The sequence below is a fragment of the Pholcus phalangioides genome, unplaced genomic scaffold (assembly GCF_987345545.1).
Source record: "Pholcus phalangioides strain wild (caught in Gottingen) unplaced genomic scaffold, Ppha-v1.0 ptg000015l_1, whole genome shotgun sequence".
Classification (NCBI taxonomy): Eukaryota; Metazoa; Arthropoda; class Arachnida; order Araneae; family Pholcidae; genus Pholcus; species Pholcus phalangioides.
In genome coordinates this window covers 37717107-37741826 of record NW_028301608.1, presented here as the reverse complement: position 1 = coordinate 37741826, position 24720 = coordinate 37717107, and the positions used below count along the sequence as shown (strand labels likewise).

General features: G+C 36.6%; 1 non-coding gene across 1 annotated transcript; it reads left to right on the top strand.

Annotated features, from left to right (window-relative positions):
- The first annotated feature begins 3434 nt into the window (after positions 1–3434).
- TRNAT-GGU (transfer RNA threonine (anticodon GGU)) lies at positions 3435–3508 on the top strand. Its single transcript has one exon. It is a non-coding gene; the product is annotated as a tRNA-Thr (tRNA).
- The last annotated feature ends 21212 nt before the right edge of the window (positions 3509–24720 follow it).

Below are 24720 nucleotides of genomic sequence, written 5' to 3'. Positions count from 1 at the left end.
ACATGTAGAAAATTTCAAAGTCAAATATCTCCGTTGATATTGAATTTAGAAATATGCAGTTGTTTGTGAATGACTTCTCATAGCCGCATTTGAATTTTACTAATTGGAAATTTCAGCGCAGGGTCTACATAAAAAGTTACAATTTCTACTTTATGCATATAATCCTTTGGAAAATTTGACATTTTGAGTAACCGCACGGAGGGCCGTAACGTACCTTCACGGTGCCCCGGGGGCAGACATTTTTTTAGGGGCCGTTCTTTGAAAGGCTTTTTATGCCAAATAAGGGAAATTTTCCAGGAGGAGAGGGCATTTGGCTCGGGTCTCCGTTTATTCGAGGCTTTTCACGGGCCTGACAGCTTATCATTTGAACAAAAATGTTTGGTACTGAAAGTATGTTTCGAAATTCAACGGTTGCAGAGGTATCCACTGTGCGGACAATTTGAGATAACCTGTATTATGTAGGTAGATGGATAGCGTTCAAGTAAGAAAATCACAAATTTCAATGTGCTGAAATATAGATACTTTTATGCTATTCCGGAATCATTCTAAAAAAATTAACGTTACTGAATTGGAAGAAAATAAGAGAAACTAACTCTCTAAAATTGTATAAGTTGGTACAGCATATACCATATATCCTTAGAAATACCGGACCACTACACAATGAGCGAGAATGGGATTGGGGGGGGGGGGGGGGAGCTCTCGGTGCCATTCATAACACGACGACAGACAACTCGCTACATTAGCTCGATATAACCGGCCATCTTTGAATGGACGCTCCGGCGTAACGTACGAGGCGACCCCTTTTGTACCATGCGCAAGTGTATCCACGTCAAACTTGTATATGTTATTTCAGAGTTTCCATTATTCCACAGCGTCAGATTACCCCCCATTATTACTAGTCTCTACAGCACGTCGGCGCTCGCATTATATAGATGAAGCGTCATACGAAGTATGCGTGGAGGTGGATGAGAGAGATTGCAATACGGATGACGATAATAATGAAAACGTAAGGGAAACATAATGAATGTGTCTGTGTTCAATGAAATGGAAATGGGCGGCACCATATCCAATCGCGAGAAGCGAGAAAACAGTTACTATGCATGTAACAATAGTGGGATGGGGGGGGGGGGTCCAAAGCTTTGCATCTCTAATAAACGTGAAAACATTCGATTTTCCTGTCGAGTATTAGGGACGTGGATGACGTTTATTGATGATTAAAAATGCATGTTCGTAATCGTAGGGGGAAAAAAATCGATCATGACATTAATTGGCATGATCGGTTTATCCGATAAATGGATTTCAGTAGCAGTAACGCAATTAACAGTCAAGACACGATATTGTGTCTACGGCCAGTCTTACAATGTAAAAGTTCTTTGACAAAGATTTTATAAAACAAGTTAAACAAAGAAATATATGGCAGTGTAATGGGCAACTTTGACAAAAAACGAGCTTTGTCAAAGTTTTTTTTTAATCAAAGATAGGCTTTTGATCCAATACTTGACAGAAGATGTAAGTTGATGCACTTTCTATCCTGTAGTTTACCGCTGAAGACCACATACATACTTTGAGGGTTTGATCAAATAACTAAAAAATGAGTGATAGGTGGTCAGTGGGAGCTACAAATATCTTAATATATGAATATCAGAGATTTTAATTCGTCCATGAGTCATACACAAAATACATGGTCATATACAAAACACTTCTTTTCCTTCCTGTTCTTGATTCCTTTAAGCGGTTAAAAAATTTTTTTTGATCATCAATATAACTGCCACAATGGAAATCGCTAAACCTTATAGAAATTGCCACCTATTTTCAAGAAGAATATTTTTTCCAATCTCGTGCGCTGATAAATGCCCCCAAACACAAAATAAGAAAAGGGTTGGGAAAAACTGTAGTTTTTATCTTTTTCTCTCTGTTATTTATTATCTCTGTAAGCATAGTCGTATACAACCTCGAATAGAAAACAAAAACATCCTTTCACTCCCCCTTCTGTTATCAGACTTCGAATTGAAGCTGACTCGCTGAGTCCGCCCACTGGCAGTTGATTTGCAGGACTGGAGGAAGGAAAACATGTTATCAGGAGAAGAAAACTTACAACGGGTATCTGAGCTCGGGGTTGGCGTTTTGAGAGGGTGTTAAGAACCCGAGATATCTCGGGATTGACACTGTAAGGATTAAAATAGAAGCCATTATAAAGAACATAAATGATGAATTCGCTACAGCAACTGGTAAAAATACTGGTAACCATAGCTTCCACCGATAACAACAGAAATGAACTTAAATGGACCAAAACTTTAAAAATATTTTATAAATCTTTCATGCAGGGTGATAGGGTCAATTTATTGTCTTTAAAAGACATTTTATGAAAGAAATTCGACTGAAAGTTTTATAACAAATCTTTAAAAACAACTTTTATACTTCTATAATGTAATACTGGCCTATGGCAAATATCAGGGTTGGTCAAATGAAACCGTGATGATTCCTCTGATGATTAAATAAACAGTTCGTTATCGGTTTGGGCAATGGTTTAACAAATGGGCACACACTGGCACGGCCCAGCTTCCTCAAGGAGGGGGTCATGATAGGAAATCTGGTTTTATCTTCTAATATGTAAACTGTTATGCAGGTTTATCTAGCAAGGGGCGGGGGCTCAAAAAAATCAGTGACCGGGCGCGTACGATACTCTTAAGACAGCCCTTTATGAACAATAGATCCTTACCAGCGTCTAACAAAAACACTAAGCATGCGTATGCTCAACAGACAATTTCTGACGATTTATCGCCAAATGACAAGTATGTCAAGTTTCTTGATTTGAAGCTACTCACCTACTTAAAATATGAATGATTTACTTTCAATCCGGTTTTGATGTCAAAAAACGATCTTCAAAGCAACCTTTTTCTTGAGATTCCACGCATGCGTTTAACCACCTAAGCGGCAGACATTTTTTTATTACTATGTTTCTGAATTTGCACCTGGGGAAACATTCTTCATTATAAAAGATATGGAATTTTGAAGGCGTTTAGTGATTTCTGCTGTGCCCCTCAAAGGGTTAAACGCATGTTTATTATTATTCTCTCCAGCCCCTTCATCATTCACAATGTTTTTTCCATAGTGTCTGATTCTAACCTCCGTCCGTAAGTCCAGATGCGCTGTTTTTTTTCCTTCCTGGCAGGCGGGTGGGTGTGCAAGTGAAAGTTCTTAGAATCAAAAGTTGCAGCTCCGGACAATAGGGTGAGTCGAGGAAACATTTATTTTCTGGATATTATCCTGAGGTGAACTCGGAAAGGAAAGTCATCTTGTCTCCGCCGAGACTCGAACCCAAGCCCTCTTGCATACTGGGCACCTGGGGGCCGTTTCCTGAAGTTAAGAGAGACTACCAATGACTACTTCAGTGCCTCATTCCACAGTGCGTGAAATAAGGAAGGCAGGGTCGTGTCTCCAGTGGTGTAGATGGTAGCATGCTTGCCCGGTATGCAAGAGGGCCTGGGTTCGAGCCCCGGCGGAGACAAGTTGACTTTCTTTTCCGAGATTACCTCAGCATTATATCCAGGAAATAAATGTTTCCTTGATATCTTGGGCTGAGAAAAAGCCATCTATCTCTCCAATACGGTGAGTGTTGTAATTCTCACCCTATTTTCAGTCCAGTAAAATTTGTCTAGAATATTGATTGTTTGCGTTGACACACGTGAACTGGAAATATAGTGCGAAAATTCAACATCTACACTCCACATTCTGGAACGGTTGTTCTTTTTTCACACAATGCAGATGTTGTAATGTCTTACGGCATGATCAGCAGCAGCGGTCTTTGGTCGCTCTCTACGGTGGCCAAACACCGCTGCTGGTTGTAGTGAAAGACATCACATCGAGAACATGAGCCTCTGCGGTGAGAAAGGGATGGTGCATGCTGAGGCCGTGAGAGTAAATAAAAATGACCATGGTGTGACGAATGGACTGGGCGAACACATCCTGCTGATACTAATTATTTTGTCTCTCTAAACCGTCTACCTAAAACCGTTAACGCAATACTGATGTAATGCGCAGTGCTAAATGATGTACGTGTACTTTTCTGCAGTTCTCGTCACTTGAATGCGAGCCGCTCTACCTTTTAAAGTAGTCTCTCAGCGGAGAGCTGGCAAAAACCCTCAACACGATACTTTCATAACACGAATATTAAAGCATTTACCATATTTACTTCAAAATATGGTAGACAGATGGCAGCACCAGAAAGAACGCAATACAATAAAAATTCTGACAACATACTATAAATACATTAGGGCCACACATACACTCAGAACACGCATTCAGGCAAGTACCAAATCGTTAGAAATTCCGTGAAGCAATGTGTACGAGGTGCATGTACGGTTCAGCTGTTGTACCCCTTATCACTACTGTATTTAATCACACATAACATCGGGCTCTTACAGAGTAAAACTATCATAATATCCGACATCGTTATTTTTATTCGAAAATATTTAAATCACATGCACGAGCAAACACCGGGAAAACCCCGGTAAAAATAGAGTAAACGGAAATAACGCACTCATATTTAATGCATATATATTTGAATATTTGAATAAAACAAAGTTCGCGGATGTAAAAACCTTAAAAATGGAAGAAAGAAACAGGAGGAAACACTTACAGAAATGCTCTTAGAGCTGCTTCTGCTGAAGTGATGTCAAACACAGATCCTCGGTACAAGGAACGATGCAAGAAATACATGCTTTAAATTTGATATATCCGGTACGTACGCTTTTCTTCTCTATCTCCGTGTACTTGTGCGTTTTCCAGGTACATACTTATCTTGTGTTCCATCTGATGTTCGAGCGAATACCACCGCCAACAACGTCACTACCACAGTGAAAAAGGCGACTCTAAAAGACAGCACTTATGTTGATGGCTGCAAGCAATTCCCGGATGACTTTGTTGGGAAGGAGAGGTTCCTCTAGTGTACCCCTCTGGCTTTGTCCTTTTATTTTTCTATTCGTAGTCCTGTTCTAGTTCACATCGAAGTCTTCTCCTTAAATAAATGCATTGGTAGAGGTGGATGTTGTACTTGTCCGTATACTTTTTACGATGTACTGAGTAGAATCTTCTTCTGGCAGAACAAACCCAGAAGAGTTTGTGGAAGTCTACATCCTCACTCTTTCTTATGCCGTTTTCCCTGTTAGATTTCTAGGTTGGTTCTGATGTGCTTTAAAAAAAAGTGTTCGAACAATGTTAGGCTTCGAGATATATTCTGAATTCCCTCAAGAGCACGAATCTCGTGGATTAAATAAGGGGGAAAAAATCAAATGTATTTTCATGAATATACCCTGTATACCCAGAGTGGTCATAAAATATATCTTTGCCGAACGAAAGTTTGGAATTCTAATATTTCTCAGCGAATACAGCCCTTAAAAACGTTTTTCTTGTTGGTTTCAGGTGAGACAGGGCAGCAACTTTCTTTTCTTTTGGATTTTTGAGCACAGGGTGTCCATGTAAAAAAGGTTTTTTTTGTTAATTTTTTTACTGTACAACCCATTGCAACATGAATGACGTATCTGCCATTATGAAAATGCACTTTTTCTAATTGGATTATGCCACTAAGATCAACGGTTTGCCATTACTTTGCGTCAAAGGGAATTAGCTATGCCCTCTGTATAATGTGACATGCACATACGAATGTAAAACACAGTTAGTTTTCAGGAAGTGTCCTTGTACCCATATTTTTTTCACTTTTTATCGATATACTCGATCAGGGTGTCGACGGGATTTTTAGCGAATTCGCAAATGACGTGAAGCTAATAGGGGTAGTCGGGAATCCAAGCAATAGTCACATGTTTCAGACGAACTTGTATATGATCGGGCTAAGAATGGAGCGTGCATGGCTTTCAGTGTGGGTTAAGTGCGTGGTCGCTCATTTTGGTTGAAACAGCCCACGTTTCACTTTCGAGTTGAATGGTATTACTATCCCGGTCGCAACAAGGGTCACCGATTTGGGAACTTTCATTGACGAGCGGCTTAGGTTTTCTGAACATAATGCAGTGGTGGTCAAAAAAGAGCTCGGTTTTATTCTTAAAAAAGATCTGTTCGCGTTTTCCTAAAGTTATTCTTCCGCTTTTCCGATACTTAGTTCGTCCTGGACTGGAGCATGCAGTAAGGTTTTGGAGACCATACCTTCAGAGGGACAAAGACTTGGTTAGCGGTTAGAGTGCTCTTGTTGGCACGCAAGGCTTGAGCTGTGAAGAAATTGCAACACAATCGGTACGTTTGAGTAGAAATACGATAGACATAGTGGGATATATCGAGAAGCTATCCATACTTCGATAAGAGAATCATAATTTTTCTAATGGGCAGTGCATTATACAATATTAATTATTATTTTTCTCTTTCGTGATACGCATATGCTTATAATTGCGTTACTGCACTTGGATTATAATTATTTGACATCTATTTTTTATAACCATCTTTTCCTAACCACCTTGTTGGGCAATTTTCATAGGCAGAGATTGACATGAAAGGCTAGTCGGGGGCATAACAATGGAATGGAAACGGGGGGGGGGGCATGATAATTATGATGTAAATTCATACATGTGCACATTCATTAGATAAGTCAGTTCCGTCATTGACGCTGGTGGGGGCATACCACTCCGTATCTCCTCCCGTGGTAATTTCCCTGTTGTGGGCTTTACATTTGTGTTTGCATTTAAAAAAATGGAAACATAATTATGTATAAAAACTATTCCAAACAGCAAGAATCTCAATAGGATACCAAAACAGTGTCATCCATGTGAGGATTTACTTCTATTCAAAGATAAGTAGATATAAAATATATATACATAAATATTGTAATTAAGAAATTTACATATTTTTCTTGTGTTTATCTCTCAGCCATTAATGACGTGTGGGGGGGGGGAGGAGTAACTGAAATACAAGAGCAAAGATTAAGATGTTTTGACGGAAATAGCTTCCTTCCTTTTGACAAGAAAATATAAAAAAAACTATGAGAATATAAGAGAGAGCGTCTCTCTCTGTGTATGTATATATATATATATATGTAGTCGAGTGCTATACATTACACTCAAGATTTTCAAACGTCTTAAGCTTAAAGCACTTTCATCTAATCCTATTACCCCTTCTTGGACCGTCGTGGAAGTCTGAAGCGTAATCGGATTATGACCGTGGGATTAAGATGGAAATTCTATACTTTCCTCTCTTATTTTCGGATCTCTTCTTTTATTTTCCTACTGTTTATAGGTCGGGAGAGAAGAAAAGCAGCAGCAAAATATATCCTGGATCTTCTTCTTCGCTTTCTCTCCTATTCGGCGTCATTTTTTTTTTCTCCTATGAAATTATGATTTATGAAAGATGTCTGTTGACTCTACAGTGTGTTCGTATACGATAAAATAAATTGGTAGTTGTTGTATCGTGAGACTTTCGCTCGTTGTGTCGGAGATTTTTATGCTGCAAAAACAAGGGAGAAAAAAGAAAATACTTTGTAAATCGTTTCTCCGAATATTTTTCTTGAGTACTTCTCATCCATATTTACAAGTACTCGTATTCTATCTTTATATAAGAATAAACCTTAAAAGAATTTCTGATGTCTTAAAGAAGACACGTGAGTAGTTTTATTTCTCCCCCTAAACACGAAAGAAAATATTGTAATCCTCGACTATATTCCGCGTTTCTGACTGGAACAAAAAATCTCTACACTGCAGACTATTTTCACTACTTATTTTCTATAGGAATAATAGTGAATGATATTTTCGATATAGTGAGCCTATAAATTTACACGATCAGTCCAGAAATTTTATAACTTATAAACGCGTTCGTAATCGATGAAATGATCGATATTTTTTTCTTTTTCCCCCTTGTATTTTTAGGGAAATGATTGGGAACTTTACACAAATGAATTTTTTTATTATGATATTTTGTGAGGTCATTCTGAAATTTTACGATGGCGTCTGATATGAAATAGATACGAGAGGGATAATGTAAAATATTTCATGTTGCTTCGTGGAAAAATCTCTGTAGTGAAGTTTAGTGATCGGTCTCAAAGTTATTGGTTCTCTGAGTGGAATACATGAATCGCTTTCATGTTCAGTAGTAAATGAATAAATTCGATACGTAATGAACCATAACTAGTGGATTCACATCCCCTCGTGATGTTTGCCGACCATGGTTATAACTGGGATTGTGCTGTTGTCAAAACTGAGACAATACGAGTGTCCCGGAATGAACTGATGGGTTTTAGTTATTTATGAAAAGCAAGTGTTAAAAAAACAACAACAAATTGGTGTGGGACAGGACACAAAATTTATTCACGAAACTGTCGTGTTGTGTTGTCGACAGATGGTGCTGGAAGCACTAGCAGAGCTACATATAGACGATGAATGAAAACCGTACCGTAAGCTAGGGCTACTTTGCATCAATGCTGAAAAAGGAGTAATCGTTGCGTAGTGGCTATTTTCTAATGAATGAGTACAGGGTGTTAGAAAAAGAATTATCCGATTTAAAAAAAATCATAACTATTCAACTTTTAATCCGTTTTAATTGAATAATGTATAGGTAGAAAAAGGGAAATCTCGAGTTTCACGCAATTGCCAACAGGTAGCGCTAGCGCTCGTCCTTCGGCCTCCACTTCAGTGTTCGTCAAGATTGGCTTTTTCCACAGTTAGAAACCGATTCGGATGACTTCATTTTCCAGCAGGACGTGGCACCACCACACTGGAGCTTGGACGTTCGAGAACTTTCGAACAATCGCATTCCTAAACGATGAATCGGCTGTACGGGAATCTGCGATTCAGTTAAACATCACTGGCCTCCAAGATCGCCGGATCTCACAATGTGCGATTTCTTCTTGTGGGGGTTTATAAAAGATTACGTTTATGTGCCTCCCCTTCCAGCTACATTAGCCGAACTGAAGGTACGTATAACAGCAGCAGTGGATGCAAACATGCTCGCAAAAATTTGGGACGAATTTGACTACCGTATAGACATATGCCGTGCATCCCAAGGTAGAAATATTGAGCACCTTTAATTCGGTTTGTAAAAAAACTTTATGATTAGCCATGTAATATAAAATTACTCTTAAGTGTCTACGTTCGATATTTTTTGTAATATACACATTTCAAATCGGGTGATTCTTTTTGAAACACCCTGTATTTTTCTCTCGAGTACTTCTCATCCATATTTACAAGTACTCGCATGCTTTCTTTGTATAGGAATAAACTTTTTTATTGTGAAATTTTTGTGGGATTATTTAGAATTTTCTTTGATGGGATCTGATATGAAACGCTGTAGATACGTGAGAGATAATATGAAATATTTTATGTTGCTTCATGGAAAAAAAATGTATAGTGAAATTCGAAACCGTGTTTCTTTTTTGTCAAATTTCTTTTTTTTTATTGTGACAACATCATGACAAATCGGTACAAAAAGACAAAAACAGTAACATAGAACGAAAACACATACATGCATTAAAATACACATAAATTAGGAACATTCACTCTGTAACCCCAAGGGACTAGGGGGGGTGTCCTTCCAGAAGGTCTATAAGAATAGTCTATTATCTATTAGTTAAGTGGTTACGTTTTTCAAAAGCTAGTTGACTTATGGTTAGGGTTTTATAGAATTTATATTATTTTTTTAATGTAAGATAACAAAATTTTTTAATAAGATAAAATGCAAATGTGTACATATGACTATTATATATGGCTATTAACTAAAAAATTGTGTTATCTTACATTTTAAAAAATAATATAAATTCTATAAAAAACCTTAAAACCATGTCAACTGTTTTTGGAAAAAGTAACCACTTGACTAATAGGTAATAGACTATTCTTATAGACATGATGGATGGACACCCGAGTCCTTTAGGGTCACAGAATGAATGTTCCTAATTTATGTTATTATTATTTATCACTTATTAGTGTGATCAATATTATATGTAAATTTTTTTTTCAATCATGAAATAAATTTTCAAGTATAACTCATGCAAGAATATATAAAGCAAAACAAAAAGCGCTGTGCATAGTTAATTTCGTTAATTTTTTATTGAAATGAAATTTGAATTATTTTTGTGCGCGTGTGTTTATTAACTTTACCTCAAGACAACGTCACTTTCATGTTCATTCAGGGGAAGTGAGACTTGAGATTTCTCAATTCTTTGGAAACGGGAAATATTTATTTCCAAAGTTTATGTCAGTCTGTATTTGGATGGGGATTAGAATGTGAAATTGGAAGAAAATGGTTTTTTTTTTTTTGCTGCTATATCTGTCAAAATAATTATTTTTGAACTGCCGAATTGTGTATACAGTTAAATTTATTTTCTGCTCCCTGTATTACTATTATTTTTTGAGTACTTCTCATCTACAGGGGGATTTAGCAAATATGGGAAAAAATTTAAGAGGTGAAAGTACACACCAATGCAAACAATTGCCATTAAAGAATGCATGGACTAACATGAAACGCATACGCGATAGAGCGTTTCGATGTGGCCACTCGCAAACTTTAAAACGACATTCCCGTTGAAATTTATCGAGATGAAAAAGAACACCGTGCATGCGTATGTAACCTGGGGCAGAAGAAGAAACCGTTTTTAAATCTGCGTCACAGTGCATAAAAGGTGCGAATGATAGCTCTGTGAAGTTATACCAGCGTGCAACCGTTCTAACAGTTGTAACGTACGGAATAATGGCGCAATTTAGTAATACTGAAAAAGCACACATGCATTTCATTTATGCCTGTCTGCTTTTTTCAGCATTACGAAAGTATGTCATTATCCCGTATGTCAGAACTGTTAGAACGGTTGCACGCTGGAATAACTTCACAGAGGGCTGGCGTCTACGCTTTTCATTCACTGTGACGCATATTTGCATGCGGTTTCTTCTTCTTCGCCAGGTTTCATTTGCATGCTGTGGTGTTCTTTTTCTCCTGATAAATTTCAGCAGGAATGCCGTTTTAACGTTTGCGGAGCGACCGTTTCGAAACGCGCTAGCGCGTTGCAATTGCATGTTGGACCATGCATTCTTTGAAGACAAGTGTTTGTATCGGTGTGTACTATAACCTCTTAAAGTTTTTCCCATCTTTTCTGAATCACCCTGTACATTTACAAGCACTCGCGTTCTATCTTTATATAAGAATAAACCTTAAAAGAATTTATGATGTATTAAAGAAGACACATGTATGAGTAGTATTATTTTTCCCCTAAACACGAAAGAAAATATAGTCATCCCCGAGTATATTTTCCGTGTTTCCGACTAGAACAAAAATCTCTACTGTAGACTATTTTCACTATCTATTTTCTGTAAGAATAATACTACATGATATTTTTAGTATAGTGAGCCTTCGATATAAACTTTGAGACACGATCAGCCCAGAATTTTATGACTTATAAACGGTTCCATAATCTTGAAATGATCGATATTTTTTTTGGGGAGGGGAAAGATTGAAAACTCTATACAATGAAATTTTTTATTATGATATTTCTGTGGGTTTTACGATGTGATCAGATATGAAATACTGCAGATACGAGAGGGATAATGTAAAATATTTCATGTTGCTTCACGAAAAAAATTTCTAGAGTAAAGTTCTAGACAACTTTTATTTTTAATCAAATTTCATTCATTTTTGTTGAAATGAAATTTTAATATCATTTTTGTGTGTATGTGTGTTTATCTCGACTCTAGAGAATGTCACTTCCATGTTTATACAGTTGAAGTGATTTGTCAACTCTGGTAACGGAAAATATTCATTTCATGTATTTATGTCAGAGTCTATGTGGCTGGATAAAGGATATGTGTGAAATTTTATTTAAAAAAATTTTTCTTTTTGCTAAGGTTATCTGTATATATCAAAGTTGTTCGACCGCTGGTCCACGGACCTGTTCCCGTCCGTGAGAATATCTTTAGCGGTTCCGCAAATGTTTCGCCAATTTCATATAGGCATTATTTAATTTTAAATATCACACCGTATATCTATGAAGTTTTTATTTCTTTCTCTTAGCCGTCAGCAGTTCTACGCACTGCTGGGTGAAAGTTTCTTTCCTTCGTTTACTTTTTCACCGGTTCGGAACTTATTTCTCCTATTTATTTTTTAATAGTCTGCAAATTAGTTCTATATACACAATTCAATTCTTCCTCCTATTTTTCCGGTTCGCAAATTACTTTTGCTATTTATTTTTCTCTTATTTATATACTTTCTGTCGATCCTCAAACAAAAACCTTATGTACAGGGCCCTGTACATAAGGTTGTTCAGGATAGAATGGTCCGGAAAGAACTTGTCAAATTCAGAAACCAGGAAAATTCGATTGACCAGGCAAGTACCTTAATGATAAAGGCATCTCATGAAAACACTTATAATTAAATTTTAATGCGCATGTTGAACAAAAATGGAAGGATATAGTTCAAGTGCCATTATTCGGCTGACCATATGGCCCCGTACATAACCAGAAGCATTTATAATTACTCCCCATATTCTTATACTCGTTTAGCTCGTCGTTTCAGTGACGCCGTTTTGTTAAGTTTTTTGAGAAAGATAGTAGCGTGTATTGTGTATTAAATACCCCGTTTGCTTTCTAAATATGGTATGATGGAAACTGTGCAAATTCCCTTGCCTGACTCAAAAATTAATAAAAATTGCGAAAGAAAGGAATATATTATCACGGATCATTGTTATCATCATATTACATTTATTATATATATATAATACTTTATTATATATATAATATGAAAGCATATATATAAAAAAGCATACATGGCAAATTTTTCAGCTGCTTCGCTCATCTGAGAGGTATCACGGGAACGGCGATAATTTCGCGTATGAATCCAGTCGCGTGTTATCCGAAACTCGCGTCTGCCAGTCACGTGTATAGCGATGTCACCACTGGCAGACATGAAAGTTTTTAAGGAAGTGGAGTAAGATATTCACGAGAGGGGGAAAAAAAGAGAGAGATTATTATTTAGATCGCCTCGCGGTGCATGGAAATGCCTCGAGTAAGAAGAAGCAAGAAGAGGCACTTCACATACACCAGAGTAGAAGAAGATCAAGGAGAGAGAGCTTTCCTCCTATTCCATATCAGTCTCGTGTCTCAACTTTCAAGTGCAGCTCCGGGGCTCTTAGTTGGTTCGTCATCTACCCAAAGCAGGTCGAAAGAAAAATCGGAAAATAAAAAAATAAATAAAATAAGAATACACACACACACACGCGGCTTTTAGGTATCGCTAGAGGTAGTAGAAGAAGAAAGAAAGAACTATGCTTTGCTCGTGGAGATTACTGTCAGAATACACGTATGCGAACGAACCAGTGTGTCTCGCGGGTTCTCCCATCCCATCCACTATTTATAGACAGTAATGCTGCAAGAGCTGCTTGAATCATGCGTTTTGCACTTGGAGATCTTGTAAGATCTAGTTAAAATAAAACGAGAACTTTTCAAATGCACTTACTCCTGTGGCGGTTAGCTGACTTCTCTTTCCTCTCACGAAAAAGATAAACAGTAAGATGGAGAAGATCAAGTCGACAACAGACTAACTAAAAAACCGTTCTGTTGATGTTTTTGTTCCCAAGCACCGATCCCGAAAATGTCTCCTGTTCCTTCCTGTTCTTATGTCTCTTTTTATTGCTTTTTTGAATTTATTTTCGAGAAGTGCAACTAAAAAAGGTACACTTCGCTATTAATGTCAAGGTTATCTGTTTGTCTTGAAAATTCCCCTTGTAACTTTCGTATCACCAAGCTTATCTCGAGATTCGATTTCTAGACGAGAATTTGAAACGATGCTGAGTGGCTTATATTTCTATTAAGCCGGGTTTTCCTAGGAGTAGAATTTCTGCGCCGTGTGCAGCGTGAAAATGCTGATTAGTTAAAAACTTGAGATTCAGGTTTTTTTTTTTTACCAATCAGAGTATTCACGCTGCACTAACTGTAGAAACCTGCTTCTAGGAAAACCTGGCTTTATAAATATTTCTTTGACATTATGACTCAAAAGGTATCATTGATATGAATCGCAGAAATTTTTTCTTGTTTAAAGCTGGCTTGGCCCCTGGCTACGTCATCAGAAAAATCAGTGTTCTTCATCCGCTAGTCCGTGGGAATTTTCTCTGCTGGTCCACAAATACTTTCGCCTTAGCATATGTGTTTGTAGTAGGTTCATAAGATTTAAAAAAAAAACTGTCTCTAAATTTTTTTTGTTTTTACTTCAGTTTTTGCCGTCAGACGATTCGCAAATTATATTTCCTATTTCTCATCTTTTGGAGGACCACAAAGTATTCCTCCGATTAATTTATCTATTTCGCAGGTCCGAAATTTTTTTCCCCTATTTATCTTTGCCCGGTCAGCAAATTATTCCCACTACAGTGTACACCGCTTAATGTGATCACATCGGAATTCGAGGTTTTTGGTAATAACGATTGATAACCATATCCTCCTCCTCCTTCTAGCCATATCATTTGAGGTATTTCATGGAGGACGCAACAACAAATAAGAAATGTTCAAGCATTAAAAAATATTTATTTTCAAAGTGACGCGAAATTTTTTTTTTATATTTGAAATAGTTTCTGTCTTTGGTAATGAAATAAAGGATAATAATCTAGTATGAGAGATACATTTTTCCTCTTCCTTCCAAGATTAACAATAATTAAAAATAATTAAGTTAAGTGGAATGTAATCACATATTAAAGAAGATTAATAATTTTTTTTTTCATGCTTCCCTTTTATGTAAATACGATTATTGCATAAACGGAAAAGGGGAAAAGAAAGCACTTAAGAGAAAAACCGTATCCAGGGGAAAAAATTTATGAAATAAAAAATGAAAAAATAAGGAAAGATGAGATTTGTCAGAATTATCTAAAAAAATATTAATAAGTGAAATTTAATTTGTATATCGCAAATAATGAGATAAATGTAATTCATTATGTATTATTTGGAAATACTTATTAAAATAGTAATTAAATTTGACGATACATAGAGACCGTATGATATATATTATTGATTATTATAATGAGAATAAATTTCAACTACTTGTTATTGATGTGTTAAAATGTTACATATAGTAAGTCTTTAAAGGACGAGTATGGACTTTTGAACACCTTTAACAAAATAGTAGGAAAACATTCACAAAAGTCACAATAACTCCGTAACACAAATTTCCATACTAAATATAGAAAGATCTGAATTATAAATATACAGAAATTAGATAACAAATAAATGAAAAAATAGAATCATAAATTTGTGGTGTTTGATCAGAACATGATAACTCCAAAATCAGTTTTTAAGATATGAGCATTTTCATTGTCATTTAAAAATCAAAAGTAAAGCATACACACAAATACAAATGAAAATATCATACACCAGCATGTTGTTTAGCTGTACGCATGTATTTGTGCATTTACCTCACTTCTTATTAGTTATAATTAGCAAGACTTACTACTAAATCAAAAAGCGTTTTTTTAGAGATGTCATGTTGTGACCAAACACCACAGAAATAATAAAAACTAGAATAATAAATTTAAAAAAAAATTAGAATCATAAATTAAAAAAAAATTAGAATCATAAATTTAAAAAACATTGGAATCATAAATTTAAAAAACATTGGAATCATAAATTTAAAAAAAAATTAGAATCATAAATTTAAAAAAAATTAGAATCATAAATTTAAAAAACATTGGAATCATAAATTTAAAAAACATTGGAATCATAAATTTAAAAAAAAATTAGAATCATAAATTTAAAAAAAATTAGAATCATAAATTTAAAAAACATTGGAATCATAAATTTAAAAAAAATTAGAATTATAAATGCACAAAAATGAGCAAATATTCAGACAAAAATTTCAAACATTTACAGACAAAAATTCAATAACACATAAAACGATTCCAATTTACCGCATATAAGACGAGTATCGCGTATAAGCCAAGCTTTTTGTTCAAATATCTGTTCCTATATTAAGGGGTCGACTTATATGTTGGTCAGTTTGAGGAGAAAAATCACTTTATTACAACCGAAGGGAGAGGATGGGGTGTTCGGCTTATACAAGGATATGGGGATTTTAAAACATTATACTAATTAATATAGAAAAAAAATCAATAAAAAATGTACTAAAATTTTAATTACAAGCGAACAGAAAGTTTAGTTACAAATGTACGAAAATTTTATTTTCACAAATTTAGAGAAATTTCAGTAATTCATAAATCAAATAATTTGTTATTTTTTCATTATCTATAAATACATCCTATGTAGAAAAATACATATCTATAGATTGAGAGGATCTTATCTTCTCGCACGTAGAGAGCGCCGTAAGATACCATTATCTTACGAAACACGAGAAGTTAGGATCATCTAAGTGCTCTAAAGCTTTAGCAAAATAGGAAATAGCAAGAAAGGGAGGAAAAAAAGCATTTTTCTCTTGGATATCCCTTTTTACCTGAAATAGAAATCTTTGGAAATTCCGAAGAACACTTTTGTCTCTCGCTGCTAGGATTCTTTCATCTCGACGGAGATATACGTATATAATATTCTTCTATTGCTAGGTGCTATATTATTCCAGCTGTCATCCTTAATATTTATCGATAGCAAATCCTTGAAAAGGAAACTACCACTTAATAGGAAATTCTGACGTTAGTATAGGGTTACGTATTTCATCATGATGGAAGTTCCCCACCCAGCCTTCTTTCAGTCATCCTTCAGCGGGTGAAAGGATCGGTTTCAAAGTTATTGGCTCTCTGAGTCGGGTTTCTGTCTGCAATACATCTATCTCTCTTTTAAGCTCAGTATAAATGGATAGATTCGATACGAGATAAACCATAGAATAGTGGATTCACATCCTCTCGTGACGTTCGCCATTCATGGTTATAGCTTATATCACTGGGATTGTTGTTATCAAAACTGAGACAATACGGGTGTTCTAGAACAGACTGATGGTTTTTTAGAAAGTGATTTATGGAAAACACTTGGTATTAAAAAAAAGAAACCAATAGCAGATTTGTAGGACGGGCACAAACTTTATTTACGGCGTCGTCCGGTTTTTGTCAATTTGACCACTAATCGACCGTATTTGCATTGCTTTGCGGAATTTCTAACGAATCGGAGCATGAAGGAAAATGTTGTGTGTATATGCGTGGTCCTAACGCATGTATGTTATCAAAGTTGCGCTTGTTTCGTGTTCTTGGCTTCTTGACGGTGTTGCCACCTGTCTCCCTTATTTTTAATTGAAGATGATAAATGCTTGAGTTTTCATGTTATCGAAGTAGTGTGTTGCGGGTCTGCCTGCTTGCTCTCTGCAACTTTTTCAAATGGAAGACCTACTCATAATCACGCCTCAAAGTTATGATTCTGCCCGCCATTTACCGACGTTATCGATGAACTCATGTATTTGAGGTTTGGTGATGCATTCGTCACTTTCTGACTGTAAACTCAACTTTTTATTGTTTCAGATAAAACTGAGCAGCATTAATATGTTTTCTGTTGTTTTCCAACTTCGAGGCGCAAATGCGAGCCGATCTCACTGTTAAAAACTATCGCCACAGATAGCAACAGACCTACAAACGGTACAAATATTCAATCATTGCACTTCACTCATTTCAATGTAGATGGCAGCACTGAAAAAAATCAGACACAAAACTATATATGCACTCAGACTGTTACATAGACACATTCACACTTCCGGCACAACTCATTCGGTGGTAAATTGCCTATGACGATAGACTGAAGTTGTGCTCGGTTTAAAAGAAAAAAAAAAGAAAGAAAGAAAGCACTATAAAAAATATGTTAAGCAAACGATATAGAAAATGATGAACGGCATCAGTAACTCAAACTACGTACAGTAAGTTGAAGGATAGTCTCCTGTCTGGCAGAATCGAAACTGTTTGAAATATCAATTACCAGACCCACTATATAACGCGGAAATCTTTTTTGGCATTGTCGTAAGGTTACCCCCTGCAGCCCAGGATGCTAGTGAGCTCGAAGTGTTCACTACTATCAGCATCATTCGCATGTCTTGAAGATTGTCTCTGTAAAGAGAGAAACTTGAATGGCAGTCCCTAAAGATTTGACTGTTTCTAAAAGTTCTTTGAGCATTTAAGAATTTCTCAGAAAATGTTAAAAATAATTAATTAAAATAAATATTAAATCACATGGATTTTTAAATCCAGTAAATATTAGGGGAGTCACTCTTCTCCACCATTGTTTGAGTAAATGCAATTTAGAGCAGCATCTCTGAACCTACGGTCCGCAATGACGAAACAGGTGGTCTGATGGTAGATTTGCATACTTTAATTGCAGTTGAATGAAAACTATTCGAATATGTACCACAAATATTATTAATCATTATATTATTTTCACGGATTCAAGTAAAAGATTGGAACTACCGTATTGTGTGCAAGTAAGAGGCCCGTCAAATTGTTTCTGAAATTTTCTGTTCCTTTGATTCGGGAAAAATGAGAAGCATTGGGTGAAATATTCCTCAGGAAATTCAAAGCAGTGTAATGAAGATTTATACCGTCTTTTGTGAACTGGATTGTCTTGGGTTTATATTCCTTATTTAGGGTTACGATATTCGAAAACTGAGAAAGGAGGACACCTGCACGCGCATCCTTGATGAAGTTGTTTCCTACCACTTACACAATAGATGGCGCCACGTTCTATCAAAAAAAAACCCCCCACCTCCACAATAATTCTTCCCAACTGAGACACACCCGATGTATATGTTCCAGGAATTTCATAAATCCAGTCATTATGCATAATCACCGGCTATTATGCATAATCACCGGCTATTATGCATAATCACCTGCTGTTATGCATAGTTACCAGCCATTTTTATAAGTTTAATAAATTTTGTTTTTCCTAGTTATCGGTGATTATGTACATAATGTGCAAAAAGTAATACGTCGCTCCTACAATTGTCAAGCTTATTTAATGTTACCGCCAATTGGTATTTTCTTTCCACAATTGCCACCAATTAGCAAGATTTTGTACTAAGAACAGGACAGCTTCCTTGAAAGTTTTGTGGACACAAATCCAATGTCCGAATTTGTTTTTTAGAACGTGAAGCATTTTCCTATAATAGTTTCTCATGAACAACAAACACTTACTGACGTACATTAAATACACCTTCCTAAGCCCGTCTATAATCCCACCATCAATCAGCACTTAGGGCTGTGCATGGGGGCAAGAATTTGATTCTGGTCTGGTTTTCTACTATGTATTTATTTTTAAAATAACTGCCAGTCGGAACCAGGATGGCGTACATTGGAATGAAAAAATAAAAACATTAAAAGAATATTTTTGAATGAAAAAGGGTCTACAGCAAGGATTAATCTAATTTATCTATATTCATATAAACTAATATCAATTTATTTATTTGCTTGCGTGGTAAACGTTATGTTTTTGTCCTTAAAGATAAGTAGAAATTATATTGATGGTTTTCTTGATTTTAGGAGCGACGGAAACTCAGACATATCCAGTTGGACAATGAGGAGACATCTAAATTGAATTCCAGCCACGGGAGTCCAGTTAGTGTTTCTCCTTCCTCAAGAATTGATGCTATGCTCTAGTTGGTTGACACCGGGCCAAATCGTTCTTGTAATAAATATCATTTGGTCCCCTTCAACCAGCTGTAGATAGCATTCGCTACGGCGAAAGTTCACACGAATCCCAACTCAAGTGAAGTACAACTAACTATGCCGTGTGTCTTTTTCTCATTTAGATCGAATTTTTGTTTTCGCCATTTCACTCAAGAAAAAATTCAGTATAAGGAACTTTTAAGTAGAATAGAAGTAATTTCAATCGATCATTAGAAATTATTTAAACAGATTAATAGAAACTATTTTATCTGCAGAAATGTTTTATTTGAATAAATAATGATTAGAATGAAAAATGAATGGAGTAAGATAGAAATCATTCGATGGTTTATTGTTATATAATTATATATTATTAATATATAAAAATCATTCGATGGGATCAAAGCAATTTGAAATGCAATTTTCTGACACGCGCACATACAACTCGTAAACACTGAGGAATTTGTAACGCATTGACACACACCGGAATGTATTGCCTGTGTAACTAGCGTGGTGTTTGTTTCTGAAAAATACATATCTGTTGGACAACCACAGCCAAAACTCCCCACACACCCCACTCCCAATGTCGTAATCGGTCCGTAATATTAGCTGTGATCCATGTACGTAAGTAGCTGCTTTCGCAAAGGTCTTCTTATGGTGAAGATAAGCGTATGTCCGAAAAAGAGGTCCCTTCCGTCAGTTCTTGATCAGTTTCTTCCAGTTTTCGAATTTATTTTTCCTAGAGATTTTCTTAAAGGATCTATAACACGCTTTGTATCATATCCCTTCCCTTATAAGTGACACAGGACATGAGGAGGGTCTGAGAGGTCTACTAGAGAAGGAGGTCTTTCGAGGATTTATTAGTTGAATGAATGTCAGTTCAAGTTCCCACAAACTAGGGGTTTTCTTCATACCATTAACGGCACCTTACTAGGAGTGCGAAGAGTGAGAAAAACATTTCCCCTCGTTTGTGGGCACCTGAACTAATATCCCCCAATTGATATTTCCCAAAAAGCTTTAAAAATATGAAATATTCAATTGATGTTGGTTGGTGGTTGATGACGCAAGCGTCAGTCAGACTGCCTTCCCCCACCCTGTCATCAAACGGTCAGAAAATTCGAACCCCCCCCCCCCCCATCGATGCTTACGTAATACTTGAATTGCTCCCATACGTCAAGTTCAACCAAACGAGATATACGGTCACTGTATTCACGAACGGGATTTTCTTTCGATGTAATGATCATCTCTTATTGCTATCAGAAACTCCAGAAACTCCCAAGTCCCACTGTTATCACATAAACAGCGTGGACTGCACTAGAAACAACTCATCTACCACGCACCTTAAAATTGGTAGCTAAATGCTAAAACTATTTAGATTAACAAACTTATAATACCTACATCGGCAGAAAAAAAAAGAAAATAATCACGAATCCAAGTAAACACGGTTCATGGACAGAAAAGAAAAAAAAAGAATACCCTCGAATTTACGCGAGAGAGAAAATCTTGTTACCGAGTGAAAAATAATCGGCTTCTACTACAACTACGACTACTGGTTAATCCGTGGAAAGAGATAGGTCGTCGTTAAATCGTGGGCAAGTGGCACAAGATGAGAAGCACCGAGTTGAGAGAGTGACCCACTTCCACAGACTTCCCGTCGCACGGAAATTAAATTCCTGCCACTTTCGCTGCGAGGACATCGCTTTTTGGGAAAATTAAACCTGACATCAATTGCGGGCTGTTAATTAATCGTAAGTGACATGTTACACAAATTTTCCTGCTTTTCTGCCCCGTCAACATTTTTTTGTTTTTGTCCTCTTTCTCTTCATCTACTCTTCAACTCTCTTGAGTGGTGACCAAATATTTTACTTGGAATTTAGCCTGTCCCCCCCCCCACTTCTCAGAGGAAATAATAAATATTGCTATAGTTTAAAATATTGAAATTATTAACGTTGCAAAATCAGATTCGATTTTCGTTAGGATCAATTTTTTGGGGGCCGTTCAAATATTATGTCCGCAGATTTTTAGCCATTTTTGAGCCCCCTACCCTCCTTGTCAGCACATCTTCCCCCCACCTATTAACGCTTATTGTGATAAGAGACGTACGTGAGGGTGTGGGGGGGGGTCGCACAGGCCCTCCCCAGACGATCAAATTTTTATTTTTTTATGCAAAAAAAAACGTTTTAAAACAACTAAAATTTCGAAATAAAATGTCTTTATTTGTTGTTATAATAAATTTCCGTAAATTTCAGTGCTATTTGAAAGGCTAAGAACCGAAAATTTCTCATGGCCCACTGGTCAAATGGGAAGCCCCCGGGTTATCCGATATGGCCCGCCACCCTGAATTTAATCTTGTAATAATGAAACAGGCGGCACATTTACAGATAGCTTAAGCGGCCCGTGGCACATTTTGAGATTACTTGAAAGGCCTGATACACATTTATAGATCACTTGAATGACCCGCGACACAGTTCCAGTACACTTAAGTGGTTCGTGGCGCATTTAGAGATCCCTTAAGTGTCATGTGACAGAGTTTCAGAGCACTTAAGCGGCCCGCAGTGCTGTTCTATATCATTCAAGTTACCCAGGCGACAAATTCGTAAATTACACTACTTATCCGCAGCATATCCCCAGATTACTCAAGTGATCCGCGGAGTTATTACGAATGAGTGACGCGCTGTACAGAGTTCCAGAGCAATTTAGTGGACTGCTACACATTTCCAGAATACTCGAGTGGCCCGGAAACATTTCCAGATCACTTGAAGGATTCGCGGAACATTTAGTGATCACTAAAGTGGCTCTACATAGGACTTATCAGCAGGGCGAATGTTAGTTCAGGTGCCGACACACTAACAAAAGGTTTTACTCGTTTTTGCCACACGGAATAAGATGTCATTAAGAATATTTTATATTTTTATTTAAAGTGGTTGACAGCGAATAAGGATCATTCAACCCCCCCCCCCTCATCCATCCATCCATCCATCCCTCACCATCATCATCATCGATGCTGGCCGTAATATGCGATGTGATTTCATTTTTATCACAATAATTGGTTGTAATGTATATTTATGATCAAGAAAAAAAAATCAATATGGTGGTACAATGTGTGTGTGTGGGTTCGTCGAGCTTTTTATCAAATAAATGATTTAAAAAAAAGGTTGAAATTGTACTCACAGATGGCGCTGCAACTCAATAAACGACGCAGCGTAAGATGTGAAACAAACCAATACCTTCTAAAGCAGAGACCTCTAGAAGGTGTTGAACAAACAGTGCATAATTAATGTTTATTATGTATATGCAAGATGCATCACCTCAAACTAAAAAAAATTAATGTGAACGCCCTTTTCAGCTCCGGCTAGATCTAAAGGAGTGAAAGGATGCTCATATGTAAATGTTACAGTTTTATGTAACGCAAAATCACAATGAACGTCAATTATGCACTGTGTGTGTCACGTTTTATGTTGCATCAAGTTTTGGAGATGCAGTGCCATCTGTGAGTGAAATTTTGACCTTTATAAAATTAATCATTTGAAAGAAATAAAACTCGACGCCTTTATAAGTATTTTTGGTTGCAACTCGTACTTTTTTTATTGGTGATTTTGCATTAATTTTTTAACTGTGACTAGCATTTCTCACCCATCCTATATTAATATGAATATACATTAATATACAGGGTGCATAGTTAACAGCACGCACCGTATTTTACTGACGAATCGTTGATCATTATAAAGGCATACTTCCCCTAAGGAAAGTATCCAAATACGTGTTAAACTCTAACGTCATTCACGTTGCAAGGGGCTGCATAGTTATTGAAATATAAAAATTAATTTGAATTGAATTTTGCTCATCTCAATTTAATTACATTTTTTGTGGTTGATTAATACTCATAAGCACATTTTCTTGATACTAACAATATCAGCTTCGAAGAGATGCCAAGAATAGCATAAATTCATTCATATCGCATGATGATAATGTCGCCTCTCAATGTAACCATAATCCCCTGCATAGCGATATTTTTCCGGTTTAAGGAAATTTCGCCCGGCTGTTTCACCTGCCTTGACCGTGTGAGTGGGTTAGTGACCATATGAGTGATCAAGTTAATGACCGTATTAGTGATCAAGTTAGTGACCAAGTGCGTGACTAGATGAGTGATCAAGTTAGTGACCAAGTGCGTGACTAGATGAGTGATCAAGTTAATGACCGCATTAGTGATCAAGTTAGTGACCAAGTGCGTGACTAGATGAGTGATCAAGTTAGTGACCAAGTGCGTGACTAGATGAGTGATCAAGTTAGTGACCAAGTGCGTGACTAGATGAGTGATCAAGTTAATGACCGCATTAGTGATCAAGTTAGTGACCAAGTGCGTGACTAGATGAGTGATCAAGTTAATGACCGCATTAGTGATCAAGTTAGTGACCAAGTGCGTGACTAGATGAGTGATCAAGTTTGTGACCAAGTGCGTGACTAGATGAGTGACCAAGTGAGTGCGTGAGTAACCGAGTGAGTGACTGTATGAGTGAAGAAGGGAATGGGTGGGTGATTGTATGAGTGAGAGGCCAAGTGAGTGTGGTCACTTATACGGTTTTTCCATTGGTCACTTATACGGTTTTTCCATTGGTCACTTATACGGTTTTTCCATTGGTCACTTATACGGTTTTTCCATTGGTCACTTATACGGTTTTTCCATTGGTCACTTATACGGTTTTTCCATTGGTCACTTATACGGTTTTTCCATTGGTCACTTATACGGTTTTTCCATTGGTCACTTATACGGTTTTTCCATTGGTCACTTATACGGTTTTTCCATTGGTCACTTATACGGTTTTTCCATTGGTCACTCATGCGATCACAACCTTGGTCACTCATGTAGTCAATAATTCGTACTTATGGTCACTCAACTACCTATATGGTCGCTTATACGGTCACGCACACAGTCAATCACTTACTTGGTCATTCATACGGTCAAGGGTGAAATGTATTAGGGACGAAACATCTATTTTCTATTTTTTCTTGATCCGCAGAGTATCATTACATGTAGGTTTTATTGTATATAAAATGTTTCAAGAAGTGTCCAAAAAAAGAAATGAAAAATTTTACAAACGGTTGATCTCAAAATCAGAGTAACATTTGGAAAAAATATCAACAAAGAAAAAGGAGCAAATTTAGCTGTGATAGTTTCACTCTTCGAATAT